A 17089-nucleotide genomic window follows, 5' to 3' on the forward strand; every position below is an offset into this window, starting at 1 on the left:
CATGGCTGTGGGTAGCAGTGTGTTCTGTTGAATTTGACTGACAAGGTATGTAAGCAGCAAGGATATGTTTTCTTTTAAAAAAATGTTTATCTTTATGGCAAGGACCTTGAAACCTCTTGGGGAGAACATTTTAAATGAAGAATCAAAACATTTCATGCTTCTCCCCATAACTGTGAATTGAAAAATAAGCACTCACACACCATGTTCAGTCACCTAGCTGAAAAGGGACTTTCTGCAGACTGTGTTTAATGACAAGATGTAACAAGTATTTGTACAATAAGTGACAGCATGTATTGCATGGAATTGAGCTACTACAACTAGTCATGGATAATCCAGCTTGGCAAGGTTAAAAAAACAAACAAACAAAAACCAACCTCAGCTCACCATGCAGACACACAGAACTTTTCCTTCTGCAATTGACAAATCTTTGTCCCCATCTCCCCCCGGATTCTTCACTGCCCAATTTAGGAGCTGTCGCAGACTGCAGACGAGGAAGAGGAAATGTTGACACTAGTGGGCTTCCTTCCTTGGCCTGGAAAAGGTTGGTAGGCAGAGAAAAGCAGTTTAAAGCTTCCTCGTGTGCTATTTCTCTTCTCCATGGAAGGGGAACGGTGAGACCTGGAAGAGGTGTGTGTGTGTGCGGGGGGAGGGTATACAAGGTGCACAAGGAGTCATATGAAGTCATGCAATTTGTTCACTGTTACAGGAGCATTCAGTGTCTCTCTATATGTAAATAACTAATAGATAAGGTGCCATAGTAGATGGCCTGTCACATATTTCCTGATTTCTATAGGACCAATAAAATGTGGTGTTGTGCATTGCAAATGGCTTCCTCTCATAGCTCTTCACCTGGACCTCACAGCAGGTACACTGCTTACAAATATTGAGCCTGATTTTACTCTGGCCACTGATGTGGGGCATTCTGATTATACCAGAGTATTCAAAAAAAAAAATGTAGCAGTACAGCTTCCCTATGGGTTGAAATACATTGTTCCTCCAGAGACGCACACACCTCCCTTCAAGCAGTGCAGGTAGGAATGTTTGGCATGACTCTCAATGGTAATAAAGTTGTGTTTGCATTGGTTAAACCTGTGGGAGTTTGTCTAGGGGGAGTAGGGTGACCAGACAGCAAGTGTGAAAAATTGGGAAAGGGGGTGGGGGGTAATAGGAGCCTATATAAGAAAAAGACTAAAAACTTGGGACTGTCCCTATAAAATTGGGACATCTGGTCACCCTAAGGGGGAGGAATGGGGTCAGGGACTAAGTTGGGGAATTTTTTTCTGTCATTAGAGGACCTTCCAATGCCAACAAAAACAACAGCCGGCTTGCCCCAAACAACAGCACCTTTGCAGGTGCCAAGGAAGAACATCCACGCCAAGATGGAGGATTCAGAATCCCACACTGCAGTCCATAGTGCTGTCACTAGACCACCCAGTTGCTTGCGCCACACCTTTACCCCTCCCCAGGAGTGGGATGTAAACATGAGACCCAGCTTAAAAGAGCCACTGATCTCACACAGAGAAAGCAAGCAGAGCCAGTAGCAGAAGCCATCCTTGGAAATGATTAGTAGACAAGGTCTAACTACTTCTAGATGTAGTGTCTAATGACAGAGAAGAGACAGGACTCCATAAGGGAACTGTTGCCACTCGCACTATTTTATTATAAGCCTCATGATAGATGGTGCTTTTTTACTTGAAGACCCCACTCCTGGAGTCATGTGGTTATGTGAGAATTTTTAATTTAATTTAAAAATTTTATCACCCTCATGTTTATGAAGGAAAGCTTGTAAACCCTAAAGACTCAGAAACCAAAAAACAAACCCGCAATTTTTTTTTTTAAATCTTACAATTTTAAAGTTTTTGGGGACTCATTCATGATTTTGGAATGCTTGGGATTGGTGATACTGATTCTCTTTTGAAACTGCTAGACAGAGACAATATCTATTGTTCTCTCTGGCTCGCCAGCTCCCGGGCTGTTATTAAACATAGCTTGTGTCGTCATATAAGGTCTCCCTAAGTCCTAGCTCAGACCAAGCGGTCATGGAATGGACAGCTGACTACACAGTATGGCCACATTGGCCACACACTGTGCATGACAAATGTGGTTCCCAACACTGAACGTAAAAACATCTAAGTCAGTGGTGGGCAACCTGTGGCCCGTGGCCCGCACGCAGCCCGTCAGGGTAATCCGCTGGCGGGCTGCGAGACAGTTTGTTTACATTGACCGTCCGCAGGCACGGCCACCCGCAGCTCCCAGTGGCTGCGGTTTGCTGTTCCCGGCCAATGGGAGCTGTGGGAAGCAGCACAGGCTGCAGGGATGGTCAATGTAAACAACAGCAAACTGCGGCCACTGGGAGCTGCGGGCGGCCGTGCCTGTGGACGGTCAATGTAAACCAACTGTTTCGCGGCCCGCCAACGGATTACCCTGACGGACCACATGCAGCCCAGGGCCCGCAGGTTGCTCACCAGTGATCATTGCAATTACTCAATGAACTCATCAGCACCTGGTCCAGCAGTGCAGTGGATTATGCATTTATTTTCCTTGGGGCTGTGCAGAAGCCCCACATGTTATAAAGATATCAAATGTAAAAAGGTGTCTAAGGGAGTATTACAATGATCAGGCTACAGCCTCTGCTGACATAACTCACCGTATTTCTGTGCAAGATTTTCCAGAGTAGTTTGTCTAGGGTTAATTTTTTGCGTTCACTGTTTAATAAGCAACTTTCAAAGCAATGAGGATTTTTAGCTGCATGACTCCGATTAAAGTTAATAGAAGTCATGTAGCTAAAAATTCTCAAGTATTGCATAAGGTTATTAGATATTGACATCTAATGCTGAAAGTACTGTTTATTGTTTGGTCTTCCTACCCATCAGCTCTCTATCTGTTCATCTAGGGTCTTATGTCACAATAGTATCTTGGCCTATAATGTCTGTTCCTTCCCAAATATCGTTTCACACCAAAACTAAGAGGGCTACCCCTCCTGGTGGGATCATAATTACCTGTATGCCTTATGCCTTGGGTTATATTTTCTGTACGCGGTTGTCGTGTTTAGCTCCAGCTGTTGCTCAACTTGAGCATTCCGTCCAATGAATCTCTGTATCGTTTGTACCATGTTACGTTTGCTAAGTACTTTGGGATTAGTTTACACTGAAGGTGCAATACAAACGAGATCGTTGTTACATAGTTCACTTCAGTTTATGTAATACTGAAATACTAGGGGGGTAGAATAGTATAAAATGTATCAGATGTTCTTACATTATATAAAACTTCAGAGGTGTATGTATGCAGAGGTGTAATTTCAAAGGAGCTAGATCAGCGGTTCTCAAACTGTGGGTCGGGACCCCAAAGTGGGTCACAACCCCATTTTAATGGGGTTGCCAGGGCTGGCGTTAGACTTGCTTGGGCCTGGGGCCAAAGCCAAAGCCGGAGCCCCACGGCCTGGGGCCAAAGTCCGAGCCTGAGGACTTCAGCCTTTGGTGGTGGGGCTCAGGGTTACAGGCCCCCTGCCTGGGCTGAAGCCCTTGGGCTTTGGTTTTGAACCCCCCCTCGCCCGGGGCAGTGGGGCTCGGGCAGGCTCAGGTTTTGGGCCCCCCTCCTGGAGTCGTGTAGTAATTTTTGTTGTCAGAAGGAGGTCGCGGTTCAATGAAGTTTGAGTACCCCTGGGCTAGATCATGCAATCCTGACTCACATGTCGTTCGACTGGGACTATTTGCAGGGCTGATCCTGCTCCCATTAAAGTCAGTGGCAAAATTCCCATTGAGCTCAATGGTGTAGGATCAAGGTCCAGACGCTCACATGTTAAACGGTACGAAGTCTAACCTGAGGAGCACAGTTATAGGAATTACCTTTTGAAAACAAAGCAACAAACCCGCAACCTGCATGCTGATGTTAACACCGGAGCAAAATTCTGCTTTGTTCCATATGCAGATTTGTCAAGGTACCAGCAGTCAGTCTAGGGTTATTTAGCTTCAATTTGTTTGTGATGTATAAATACAAAGGGTGATCTGCAAATTATATGGACACCTATTTTTACTAGTTACTGATTATTTTTAGCTTTCACTTTTCTAGGGGGCAACGGAACTATTTGCCATTTATGTATGAATGAAACAGAGCACCGAATGAACATAAAGAGAGCAAGGATTCCAAATGAACTTAGACCAGGGATCTCAAACTCAAATCACCATGAGGGCCATATGGGGACTAGTACATTGGCCCAAGGGCCAAACCTGAAACCTTTTCATACAATGATTCAAAGGTATAGCCAAAAATGAAAAAAACGAAGAGTAATATAGTCTGCTATTAAAAGTCAATGTATTAACTTTTTAAAAACTGTAATGCAAAGAGGAGTTTTAATAAAATATAAACACTCAGTAATGCACCTGACTCAAATGACAAAAAATGCATTTACTGTTAGAAATACTTTGGTTAAAGCCCTACCCGCCCCTGACCCCACCCCCACTCCACCCCTTCCATGAGGCCCCGCCCCTGCCTTGCCTCTTCACAGCCCTTCCCTGCCCCCATTCCAACCCCTTCTCCAAAGTCCCCACTCCAACCCTGCCCCCTCCCTGCCCCTATTCCAACCCCTTCCCTGCCCCGGTCCCGCCTCTTCTCTGCCTCCTCCCCTGAGTGTGCTGCATCCCCACTCCTCTCCCCTCCCTCCTGGAAACTCCTAAGTGCTGCCAAACAGCTGTTTGGTGGCAGGAAGCACGGGGAGGTTGAAAGAGGAGCGGGGACGTGGCGTGCTTCGTGGGGAGAAAAGTGGGGGCAGAGGGGAGGGGAGCTTGGCTGCCGGTGGAGCTGGTGCCTATGACGGGCTGCAGGAAATAACTCTGCAGGCTGCATGCAGCCCACGGGCCATGTGTCTGAGACCCCTGACTTAGACAGTCCCACTCAAGTGGAAGAGGCAAGATTTTCTCCAATGAAGATATCTTTTTCTCCCAAAGAAAAGAGAGTTTATTAAATGGCAAAGAGTTGAAATTTACATAAGAGTTTCTCAAACACTGTCCTGGAAGGCTAGTAATGTGGAAAGACTAAGGATCTAGTTTGAGTATAGTACAGCCCAGTAATGAGGCATACAGGCTTTGCAGTAGCATGGGAAGAAAGTTAAACTCAGTTTCCTTCATATAGATTCTCAATACATTTTCCAAAAAATAATCCCAGGATTGAAAATCAAGTCTAGCAGGCACCAGTAGTCAAGTAATTTGGGACTGTGCCAGCAAGCCTATTTCAAAGTGTATCGAAAGTAGACCAAGAGATTATCTTCCAGAAAGGTATTGAAGAGTAAAAGCAACAGAACACTGAATGAATATAAAACTGTTTCTGGAACAGAAGCTGTTGAAAACCTCATTAAGTCCTATTTTAGCATGGACATGTTATTCCAAAAAAAAAAAAAGCAGTATTTCTGCAAAATAAATGTTGCATTTATTCAATCTGTCAATTATTTTTTAATTTTATTGAGTGACTTTGGTGCTCATGTCAAAAGTGCCAGATCTTCAGACCCTTTGTTAATCCATAGGACAGGCACGACAGTGACATTACAAGCTTCCTCATCATTGTGTCTCGACCCTGAGCTAGAGAGATCACCTTTAGAACTAAGTTGGCTGTTCTTCCTCTATAACTATTCAACCCTTGGCCATTTTCCTACTATGCCCAGAAGAGTGCAAGTTAGTGCCTATTTTGGGGGTGGTTTTACAATGTGAACCCTTGTTCTCTAGGAACTGGACGGAGACCACCACAATATTTCACAATAATCAATGAAGAAACATCATCCATCTACGGTTCATCCACAATTCATCTTCTGGTTACTGCTAGAGCTGGTTGTAAAAGATTTTGAAATTTCAAACTTGTTTTCATTTTGTCCCATTCAAAATGGACCCATTTTACGTAAGCTTTTCTGTGGTGTCTAATGCCCACATTTTTATTCAAGTAATTTTGGACTTTTTTCATTTTCCAAAGAAATAGGTTTAACTGTAAATGAAAAATTTCTATCACTAATTCAAAGATCATGTCAATAAAATTCTGTAAAGTTGCGAAAATAAAGTTGGAAAAAAATTACCGATGTCAACAATTTGGGGAGGCAGTGGGGGGAGACTTATTTTCGATGAAAGGTTATTTTTTGAAGAAGAGACTTTTTGGGCAAAACTTTTTTGAACTCGCTCCAGCCAACTGCTGACCTGGGCTGGAATTGAACTGGCAATCCCGACGGCAAAAGACTGTTTCACTTCAACAAACTTCAGAGGCAGGTAAAAGAGTCTGAATGCAGGGAGTTAGTTTTAAACTAACATAGACCAGCATTTGAATCTTTCTGCTTGATTTTCCTTTCAAACACAGTCATCTATTTACTTCCCTGCTGTCCTCGTGAAGAATTTCCTTAAGATGAAATCAGGGTTCACAGATTTAATATGCAATGAGCAGAGCAGGTTCAAGCTGATAAAGGCTTCCTAGGTGAGTGAAGGATGTTTAATGCCAAGTGAGATACTCTTTTAATGTGGGGTTCTTGACCATTTATTACATAAAAATGGTAATCTGATAGTGTTTTTAATCTTCTAGTTATCAACAGTTGCTGCTCGGCATTAAAGGCAAGATAGAAGCGAGAGCTAAAGATGTGGATTTTAGGAGCGTTCACTCAGTTAACATGCTGGATACAACACCTGCTTCCTCTTTATCTGCTCTTGCAGAGCAAGGAGAAGGAAAGGGCTTTATGGAATTGATAACGTAGCAGCTCTGTGGTCTGATTGTGTGGGGCAAGCAAGTACTGAAACGACACGGTGTGAAAGATAAGGTCTGGACAGCAAATGCGACAGTAATTCACAAATTAACTCTATATGCCATTCCTGGTAGTTTCCCAAACACAAATATATTTTTATTCCTGCTCCCCAATCCTCCCCCAAAATCAGCTCCTCTGTCCAAAACACAAAGTTACATAAACTCAGTTAGCAGCCTTGACGAAGAGAACTCAGTATGGAATGGGTGGAGAAGCAGGGGGACATTTACGGCGGTGGGGGGGACTAGATTATTTGGAGGGTAGGAAACATTTTTTTGAGATTTCAAAATAATTCCCATTCAACAGCAAGATGAACCCAAGACCTTTTGAAACTTTTCCCAAAAAAACAGAGAGGCCCATCCCAACACAGGGGACAACACAGGTTCAAGTCACAGATCTTCCTAATTCAAAGCAGGGATTTGAGCCTGGCTTTCCCACATCCCAGGTGGGTGTACCCTGGCTATTGGCTATTCTAATGTGGGGTTTTTCCTCTCTGATTTTGACCAGAAATTCCATCCTGGACCTGAGAAACCTTCTCAATAACATTTTTGCCATAATCGATCCTTTACCATGAAAAATTTGTTGTGACAAATCTGTATTTTCTGATGACAAACCACTGTATCAAAAAATTCTCAACCTACTCTGGTCAGGACTCAGTAGCGTGGGCAGATCTGTGTAGGGACTGTTACGGAGACCGGTATTGCCTGTCCCTTGCTAGCCAGTGCAATTAGTACTTTAGAAGACGTCTGAACACACACCTAAGAGGCCCACAGCTGCTCACATTTCATGGCCACATGGGCTCTTCAGGGAAACCACAGCTATAACGAACAAGCTCTCAAAGGCAAAGCAAGATAATGAAACATCAAGTGTATGTCACTTAGTTAAACATTCAGCTACTGACCCACAAACTTTATTTAGAATTGTGTGTGTTTACGAGGCACTTGACTGACAGCACAGAAAGCTTCTGAATTCCTCGTCCCCCCCCACCCCAAACAGGGACAAAATTGACAGAAGTGCTGCAAGGTTCCCCAAAGTGCCCTGCCAATATATTACTACCCTGACTGCTTGAGTGAAGACAACGTCTTCTTGCTGCATTCAGACATTGGCCCTTCCACTTAGATTGCCAATTTGTGGCAGTTGTGAAGGTGGTTTTGTGATGAGAACTTAACTCGGTGCACAATCATTTCACTTAGTCCCCTGAAGAACCGTTCTACTGGGTAACAACTGGTCACTGCTAACCTGAGCTGAACCTGAGATAGCAACCGAAAAGGTGAAAGGCCCTGTCAGGTTCATTTTATTTAGGAAAAAAAAAACAGCCATGGTACAAACTTCTGAGCACATACAGAGGATACACAGCCATGATTCCAAACAAATTGGCAAATGTCAGGAAATGAACTATTCTAGTTATGGTTTCTACCCAGCTCACACTCACCCCTCAGGCGAAAGTCTGAATCAATAGACAAGCCTTGCATTGTGTTCTAAATGACTGGAGGTGTCAGGCCAGCAGAGGTACATTCTGTAGCTGAGGGCCTGCAGTCCCTCAGCATTCAGCAGGGCCCGTTAGTAGAAGGGACCCAGTTGATTCCTTTGGCAGGACACAGGAAGAGAAGCACTCTAAGCACTCAAACCATTATATGGCTTTATGAATCAAAACTAGCACCTTGAATTACACCCAAAAACAAATTGGGAGCCAGTGCAGTCTGCAGAGAATGCTAGTTCCAGTAAGTAAATGATCAATATATTTACTCCTTGTAATATGATTTTGCTGTTGTGACAGTACTACTACTTCTACCGAGTGAAGAAAAATGATTCCACTGAGTCTGAGTCCTCTCTGCTTAGATTCTGTACTCTTTTAAAATAACTGAATATCATAAAAACACAATACACTGAATATTTGCAATCCACCAAAGAAAGGAAACTCTGAAGTGAACGGAAACATAATGGCTCAGTATGTTTTACTGAGGTGTTGCCAGGCTGTTTGGACAGTACATGAGCTTCAGTCTTAAGCAGCACTTGCTGCAATTCTTTACTTGCAGCCTGTGGAGTTCAAGTTGCCGTTTAAGTTCTAATACCAAGTTTCTTTTTATGAGGGAACTCAAGTCAAACCCTTATCTTTTCAGTGAGGTTTTTTGGTACACTTTCAGCTATAGAATCCACTTCTATTTCTGCACTGCCAATGCAAATTCCCCCCCCCCCCCCCAGCGTCTAGCTAGGCAGCATACAACTTACCTAAGTTATCTCTGTTAGCTAACTCCCTTTTGTCAGGTGGGGTCAGCCCATGAGAAATGGACATGTTCACTCAGAGGCAGAAATAAGATGGAATTAGGTTGACTAGCCAGGTAGCTACAACCAAGCGATTTGACCAGGGATATGTGGTGTCTGAGACAACTGGAAGCAAGGGGAAAGAGCCCCTTTAATGTGAAGCAACTGGAGGACTTAGGAAAATGATGGCAAAATGAAGTTTATTCCTGGGAGATTAATGAGCAGAGGTTGAAGTAAAAGATTAATATGATCTGTTCTTTTAACCTCCTTTCCTCCTCACAAACCTCCCCTTACTACACTTGCACACTGAGCAATAGTGCTGCCTTGGCTTTTGAATTTCACTCGGCTTGAGGTGCGACTCCATCACTGGATCGCCTTCTCGACTGCTGCTATCTGCTCTCGGCCTTCCCCGCTCCAAAAGACCACCAATTTTAATACTTTAAGACACTCTAAAATCACCATAAGACAAGAGAGAACACAAATCCACTGGCATTATCCCTCCTTAGCCTGAATTCCAATCTCACCATGCACATGGGTAAATGCCGTTGAGTTACTCCAAAATTAATCTGGCATAACTGAAATCATAATTTGGTCGCTTATTTCTCCATTTCAGATGGTATTTAATACTTTTTGTAGATTGCGCTCTCGCTCTCTCTCTCTCTGTCTCTCTCTATTAACCCAGGTTAATATTCAGAGAACCTCACTAAAACATCTGGCTTGTTGGCTGGGGAATCCTCCTCCTCTGAGTATGCTAGAAAGGGTGGCCAAATTTCTAAATATCTGTCCTCTTTTTGGCACTTCTCTTGTGTATGTACCTGGTGTAAAAAGCTTTTCCACTGCAAGGCTAATCCATATTTTACTAGATCACAATATTTTCAATAATGTGCAACAGAAAGTTGAGCTGCTAACAGCAGAAAAGAAAGTAATTGGTCATTCTGTTTAAAATGGAGATCCTTTACTGGATCAAGTAAGCAGGTCAGAGGATCATTAGGAAGCTGGGATTCCATCTCATTTGTGTCTCAAATGACAGACAGCCCCTCCCTTTACACTGTGCTCTTTATTATAAAACACACTGAGCCAAGATTGCTGTTTTACAAGAAAGTTGATAAAATAACACCAGCACTACCCACAGATTGAACCCACGACCTCTACCCTCTGCAGCTAATAGCCTTAGCTTGGAGCAGACTCATCTCTTCTGTTGTTCAATTACGGGCAACACGTAACACAGATTGATACCCCCTCATCACCATAGATAGCATCTGAGCAACTCACAGCCATTAATGATTTTTACCTTTACAACAGCCCTGTGAAATAAGGAAGAATTAGCCCCATTTCAGAGATGTGGAGCTGAAACACAAGATAAAGCTAGTGGTGGGTAACCTGCGGCTTGCTGGCAGGGCCACCAGACAGTTTGTGTACATTTGCACGGCCGCCTGGAGCCCCCAGTGGCCGCGGTTCACTGTTCCCGGCCAATGGGAGCTCTGGGATGTGGCCCGGGGTGCGGGGATGTGCTGGCCGCTGCTTCCCACAGCTCCCATTGGCCAGGAACGGCGAACCACGGGCATTGGGAGCTATGGGTGGCCGTGCAAATGTAAACAGACTGTCTGGCGGCCCCCCCAGCGGATTACCCTGATGGACTGCAGGTTGCTCACCACTGGATTAAGTGATTTACCCAGGTTTACACAGGAAGTCTGTGTGTGAATCAGGAATTAAATTGAGGTCTCTGGGTACCAGTACAGTGCCCTTTCCAGTAATATTGACCATCCTTCCTACTCTACATAGGACTACACTGGCACAATTTTGGTGCAGAACATGAGCACAATGCAGTGTCTGGCACAGTCAGTACCGTTGTCACCTCAGGCAGGAGTGCAGCGCATTAATTTACGCTGAATATATATTTCTGCATGCACAGCAGTTAGAGTAACGACCACTCGGTCCAGTTTTAAAGTACTCGGGTGCAAAATAAGAATAAAACAAAGAGAAAAAGCTGTTCTTGAAAGTTTTACTATTATGCAACCCCATAGTCCAAGGATTTTTCCAGGGAACTGTAGGAGTTAACTAGCCACAGTTGTAAGGAGTGGATTCATAAATGAATACAAATATATAGCTGTCATAACTGGCAGATGACACTTCCTGAAGGATGAGCATGTACTCCTCCCCAGCGAAGGCAATGTGCAAAAGCTGCATCTCCTGAGACGTCGAATGTACAAATTCTTTGGCAATTCTTCCTAAGGCGGAACTGTTTTTAATTTAGAAGACAGCAACCTATTTGTGCTAGTGGGAGAAATGTCTCCATTAATTGCAGGATTGTTTATACTCTCTCAAAAGCTCTTCAAACTCAGAGCTTGTCTGATCCTGCAGACTTTCCTTAGACAAAATTCCTTTTATCAGATGCTAGCCTCTTTTTGTTTTGTTTTTTTGCTGGTGACCTCCTGAGTATGTATTGGCGGATGGGACAAGTACTCCATATCCGTTAGTACCATGCCCTGGCACAGAGGTTACTGTCTCTTCTTGTCGCTTTCTGTTTTCTTCTTTTCAATATGTGTTTTGCCCCCTCCTCTCAGTTTTTCCTTAATTCCCTCTAGCTATATATTATAGGTACTTACATGGCCCCCTTATTTTAATGTATCTTTAATGTATTTATCTTTACAACACTTCTGTGAGGTAGGGAAGTGTTGTGGGCCCATTTTACAGATAACTGGCCTAAGGTCACACCAGAAATCTGTGGTGGAGCAGTGACTTGAACACAAGTCTCTCAAGTCATAGGCGATGGCCCTGACCAGTGGACACACCTTCCTTTCTTTGACAAGCCTTCCCCTTCGCCTCCTACCCCTTACCAGAAGGCTACATGCTCCTGGAGATGGGAGGCATCCACTGGTGCCACCCAAGGCCTATCCGAGTGCAGGGTAGGGAAGAAAACCTTGGTCTAGCAAACTAGATTTGTTATCTGAATCTGCAGATATGGCAGCAAATTTCCAATTGTTCTTCCTCACCACACTCCAAATCAGGAAACATTGCCCTAGATCAGCATTTCTCAAACTGGGCTCTGCGGGTCCCCTGGGGCTCTGCAAGGGTATTCCGGGGGCCCGCTGGTCCCGCTGATCAACTCCTCCCCATCCCTCCCTCCCTCCCTCAGCTCCTCCGCCTCCTTCCCAGTGCCTCCTGCACCCACTGTTCAGCGGTGTGCAGGAGGCACTGAGAGGGAGGGGGGAGGAGCGAAATGGTGTGCGGAGGAGAGGGGGGAAGAGGCAGGGGAGGAGAGGGAGGGGGGCAGGAGCAGGCAAGCTTTGGAGGAAAAAGGAGGGGGGGGGGGGCAGAGCCTGGGGCTGAGCAGGGAGTTGGGGGTCCATGAAAAAAATTAAATCAAAATGGGAGTCCTTAGGTTGCTAAAGTTTGAGAACCACTGCCTAGATATTACAATGAATGGTGCCATCTAAATAACTGATAGAGAAGAGCTCCAGGTGGCTCGAAAGCTTGTCTCTTGCACAAGTTGGTCCAATAACAGATATTATCTCACCCACCTTGTTTCTCTATAGATAAGGTAGAGTTCAGACATAAAACATTTACCATAAGGTTGTGGCATAGTTTAAAAATATGATCAGAATTAACAACTTTAAACAAAGAGTTGTCTTGTACATATGCAACCTCAGTCAGTGTTTCTAAGCAATGCAGTCATTGGTGAAATTCATTTCTGTGCAAACAGCAGCACAAGACTATGCAATCACTTGGGTCCTGCGTAGGCACTGTGCTGCCTTTCTGAGTAGTGGTGGAATTCACTCTCTTGTGCAGTTGCTCTCCCACTTATTAAGGCCTTGTTGGTATTCATAGTTTCAGCACAAGCCACCGAAGGTGCATTAGCATCAGAGATGTATCATCAAATTTTCGACAGAGCTAAAGTTTTCTAAAGTTTTTGGGTGTGGTCAGCATTTTGATTTAGACCCATCTCTCATTAGTTTGCATCACACATCTTTTGAAAAATAGTTTAAGGAAGGAGAGTAAATGGTACATTTACTAAACCTGTTTCAAATAAACTACTGTAATTTAATTTCTGAATGTGCTTTAACTGAGTCTGTGAAGAGTTTTTGGGACAGATTCTGGTCTTGGGTTGTACCAGTATGTGGAGTCAAAGTGGAGTTACTCCAGATATATACTATAGAACTAACAGAGTGACCAGATCGCAAGAGTGAAATATCGGGCACATGGGAGGGGCACGGGCAGCCAGAGGTTCACAGCCCCACCGGAGCTATGGGGGAGGGAGGCACACAGCCCTAGGAAGATGCAAGGGGGGCACATAGCCCCGGCTCCAGCCCCCGGCTTCAGCCTTTGCCGCAAGCCACAGGTCGGGGGCGCACAGCCCGGCTCCAGCCCTTGGCGGAAGCCGTGGAGCAGTGCACACGGCCCTGGCTGCAGTTCCGCCACAAGCTGCAGCTCAGGGGCACATGGCCCCGGCTCCAGGTGCAAGCCGCAGGGTAGGGGCGCACGGCCCTAGCTCCAGACGCCACCCCATGCCACAGGCCGGCGGCACATGGCCCCAGCTTCAGCTCCCGCCACATGCCACAGGTCGGGGGGCGCATGGCCCCAGCTCCAGCCTCTGCTACAAGGTGGGGTCTTAGAGCTGGGGCAGAGGGTTGGGGTGCAGAAAGGGGTCTGGCATGCGGGCTCCAGATGGTGCTTATCTCAGGTGGCTCCCCAGAAGTGGCGACATCTCCCTCTGGGTCCTATGCAGAGGTATGGCTAGGTGGCTCCACGTACTGCCTTGCCCACAGGCACCGCCCCCGCAGCTCCCATTGGCTGCGGTTCTCATGGCGAGGGCAGCTTGCAGAGCCCCCTGGCCATCCCTGCACCTGGGACCCAAAGGTAGATGTCGCCACTTCCTGGGCGCTGCACGGAGCTGGCTGGGTAGGGAGCCTGCCAGCCCTGCACCAACCAGAGGCTTGTCAAATGGTGTCCCGATCATACATCGGTCGGGACGTGGGACAGAGTTAAATATCGGAACAGTTCTGATTTTATCAGGACATCTGGTCATCCTATTAACTAAGATCAGAATCTGACCTTTCATGTACTATAGTTAAGGAAGTTGTGTGTAAATAGTTTCATGTTTTTAGGACCCATGTTAATGTTATAGCAAGTAGCTTATTACGAATAAAAGGCCTGGTCTTAGATCTCTATTCTTCTTGCTTATATTGTTACCTCTTTTGGCCTGAGCAGCTAGTTACATTTTGGGACCCTTAGGATGTCTCAACTGGAAGTAGAAATTGAGGGAGTCTGGTATTTTCTTTCCTGCAGTTTTGTTTGTTTACAAAAACTGTGCAAAATCCTGGGTCCAAATTCTGTCCAGGGTCAGGCACCAGGCTTGCCTCTGATCCTTTAGACTGTCTCTGTCTCTCAGTTTTTCTGTTCTGCCTTCCCATAAACATACCCCCTTACACAGAACATCACTCAGTCAAAAGCTCCTGGCTGGGTTCACACACTCTTTTTGTCTTAGGTGGTGGTTTTAACTCAACCCATAACAAGGTTCCGCCCAGCTCATACTATATTGTGAGCTCTTTGAAGTAGGAGCTGTCTATATTTTGCATTTTGTACAGCACTGAGCACGTTACCAGGATGTAACTAGTACTAATGAAGCCTTCCATGCATGAAGCTACTGTTATCTACAATGAGAGCTTCACACTCCCAGATACAGCACTAGGCTGGGAATCAGGAAAGCTTCCACTGACTTGCTGTGCGACCTAAGGAAATTCCTTTCGTCTCTCCATGTCTCTGTTTTCCCTCCCATCTTCTGTCTCTTTTGTCTATTTAGATTGTAAACTCATTAGGGCAAGGGTTGTTTCTGATTATAATCTGCATAGCACCCAGTACTCTGTATCCTGATCTCAACTGGAGACTCTACGTATCACCATAATACAAACAATAAACAATCACCACCACAGAATACAATTGGCTGAGAAGATGGTATGTAGAAAAAGGGTGGAAACAATTGAATTTTGGATATTTTAGGTTCAGAAAATTTGACAACTCAATCAAAGTAGACATATTAAACAAAACTACACTCAAGAGATATAAAAAAACCTTTTTTTAATGAGAAATCCATTTTAATTAAATTTACTTACTAAACAACATGTGATTACAACAGTTGAAAATGACACGTCTTCCAAAAAATTAGTTGTATCATGGTAATGCTCCCCCTATACATTGTGTGTTTGAGGAATTAGGGATTTTTTTTCTGATGTGTTAGAAAGCTATCTAATATTTTTTTTAAAAATCAATAGTCTGATAAAAGAGGTCTTCCACACAAACTGTTAAATAAAGTTGGAAACTCTTTGATACAACAGACAGATTTTCTCAATGCAACTTTCTTCTGTGGGACTGTCAGTGTTCATGGAATACTGCATAATTGTAAAGGCTTATGCTTATAAAGGCCAATCATGTATTAATTCATTTGGTATTCATTGTGAGATCTTTAATCATGATGGATTAATTTGTTATAAATGTGGATATAATATGTTATTTCTCCACTGTCATTTAGTAATTAAAGAGCCTGTTATTATTTCAATCACTGCCCAGATGTGTATCAAGTTACAATGTTTTGCTCCATGGTGAATTATGTTACACTGTGTATAGGACAATGACATTTCCTTCATTTTTTGAAGAGTAAGCCTTTGGGGTAGCAGGAATATATAAGATAATGATAATTTGCTCTGACGTTGTCCTTTGAAATTGTCTTTTTGAGATTATTCATTTCAAATATTAAGAGACAGACAGATGGTTGTTTTAAATCAAGTCCCTCAGTATGGGCCTGGAAAGGCTCCAGAGATCTTGCCCTGTGTCACAGATATGAGGGCAAATGAGTGTGGTGTCAGTGCTTAGCTAGAAGAGGGTGCAGAGGGGCATATACAATGGCGTGGCAGCTTTGTTATCTTTTAAATGCACGCAGCACGCACTGACCAGTGGAGAGGCGGGTTCTCCACGGAGATGGATCAAGAGGCTGGAGGAGGGACAGGACAGGGAAAGTTCATTTTGCCCTCATCCCTGTATCTTGTCCACAGTTGGGCACAAATCACACCCCACTTTATGACTCTCCAAACTCCTGTAAACTGGGTAAAGTAAGTGAGCCAGATTGTTGAAGGATCTGGGGTCTAAGCATCGTAGTGACCTCAATAGAGTTACCCCAGCAAAGAATACAGCCCTGTAATGCCATCCCCATATTACAGATAGACAAAGTCAAGTACATGAAGGGCAAGATGTCTTGCCCGTGTTCCCACAGCAAGTCAGTGGGAAGACTAGGAATATGGTCCATGAAAGCTGACCCCCAATTCTTAACCTTTGGTCTAATCATGGGACATCTCTCCTTCCGTAAATATATTTTTTCATCTCTGCAACAGTTGGGTTGACATTAGATAGCACATCACCATGCAGTTTGCCTTAGAGGCTGAAAGCTGCATTTCAAGTGGGGAAAAGGTGGTAAAATTACCAAGTCTGTATCTCAAACTGGACACTTGAGAACAAATTGGTCTGTTACTTTGAACTCATTTTTTAGACTCGCCCTATTGACATTTAAGTAACTGATTCTTCTCAATCATTGTTAGTCATCTCTTTTTCTTTCCTGTCTGTCAACAGCTTGCTAAATTAAGATTCACAGCCCAGGATAGTTTTCATATGAAGCTGAAAGCAATCAATATGTTTACTTAGATAAATGGTTATTTTACAAGATAGTGTAAAATGCATAATTTTCAGTGCTATATAGAGCCATGAAGCACAATTTATCATGAGTAACTCTTTTAATCTCTGACGCATCAGCAGATTTCTTCTTCAAAGAGAAACCTGGAATGAGCAATCCACACTATATGGGATCCTGAAGAAGTCTGTACTGAGAGAAGCTGAAGAGGTCACTATCAAAATGGTACTAATTTATACTTGTACTTGATCACAGAAGATGAAGATGGAAAACTCCTGTTAGATATTATAATGTATCACCCGCTCAATGCAAGATTGTCCCATAATGAGCATTTCTACTGCTTTTTCAGCTCTAATGTTGGCTTGAGCGCCAAGTCGATTGAGAATTTT

At 44.1% G+C, this 17089-nt stretch overlaps 1 long non-coding RNA gene across 2 annotated transcripts in view; it reads right to left on the reverse strand.

The window, feature by feature from the left end:
- The window catches only part of LOC120386880, a 243794-nt gene that overhangs the window by 115046 nt on the left and 111659 nt on the right, over nucleotides 1-17089 (reverse strand). The window contains exon 3 of one of the 2 annotated variants that reach the window (XR_005589959.1): nucleotides 327-618. The exons of the other annotated variant lie outside the window; for it this stretch is intronic. This is a non-coding gene — a long non-coding RNA (uncharacterized LOC120386880). Of the gene's footprint in view, nucleotides 1-326; nucleotides 619-17089 lie in introns of those variants that run through there. 2 annotated transcript variants of the gene reach the window in all.

Source organism: Mauremys reevesii, linkage group 1 (genome assembly GCF_016161935.1).
Source record: "Mauremys reevesii isolate NIE-2019 linkage group 1, ASM1616193v1, whole genome shotgun sequence".
NCBI lineage: Eukaryota > Metazoa > Chordata > Testudines > Geoemydidae > Mauremys > Mauremys reevesii.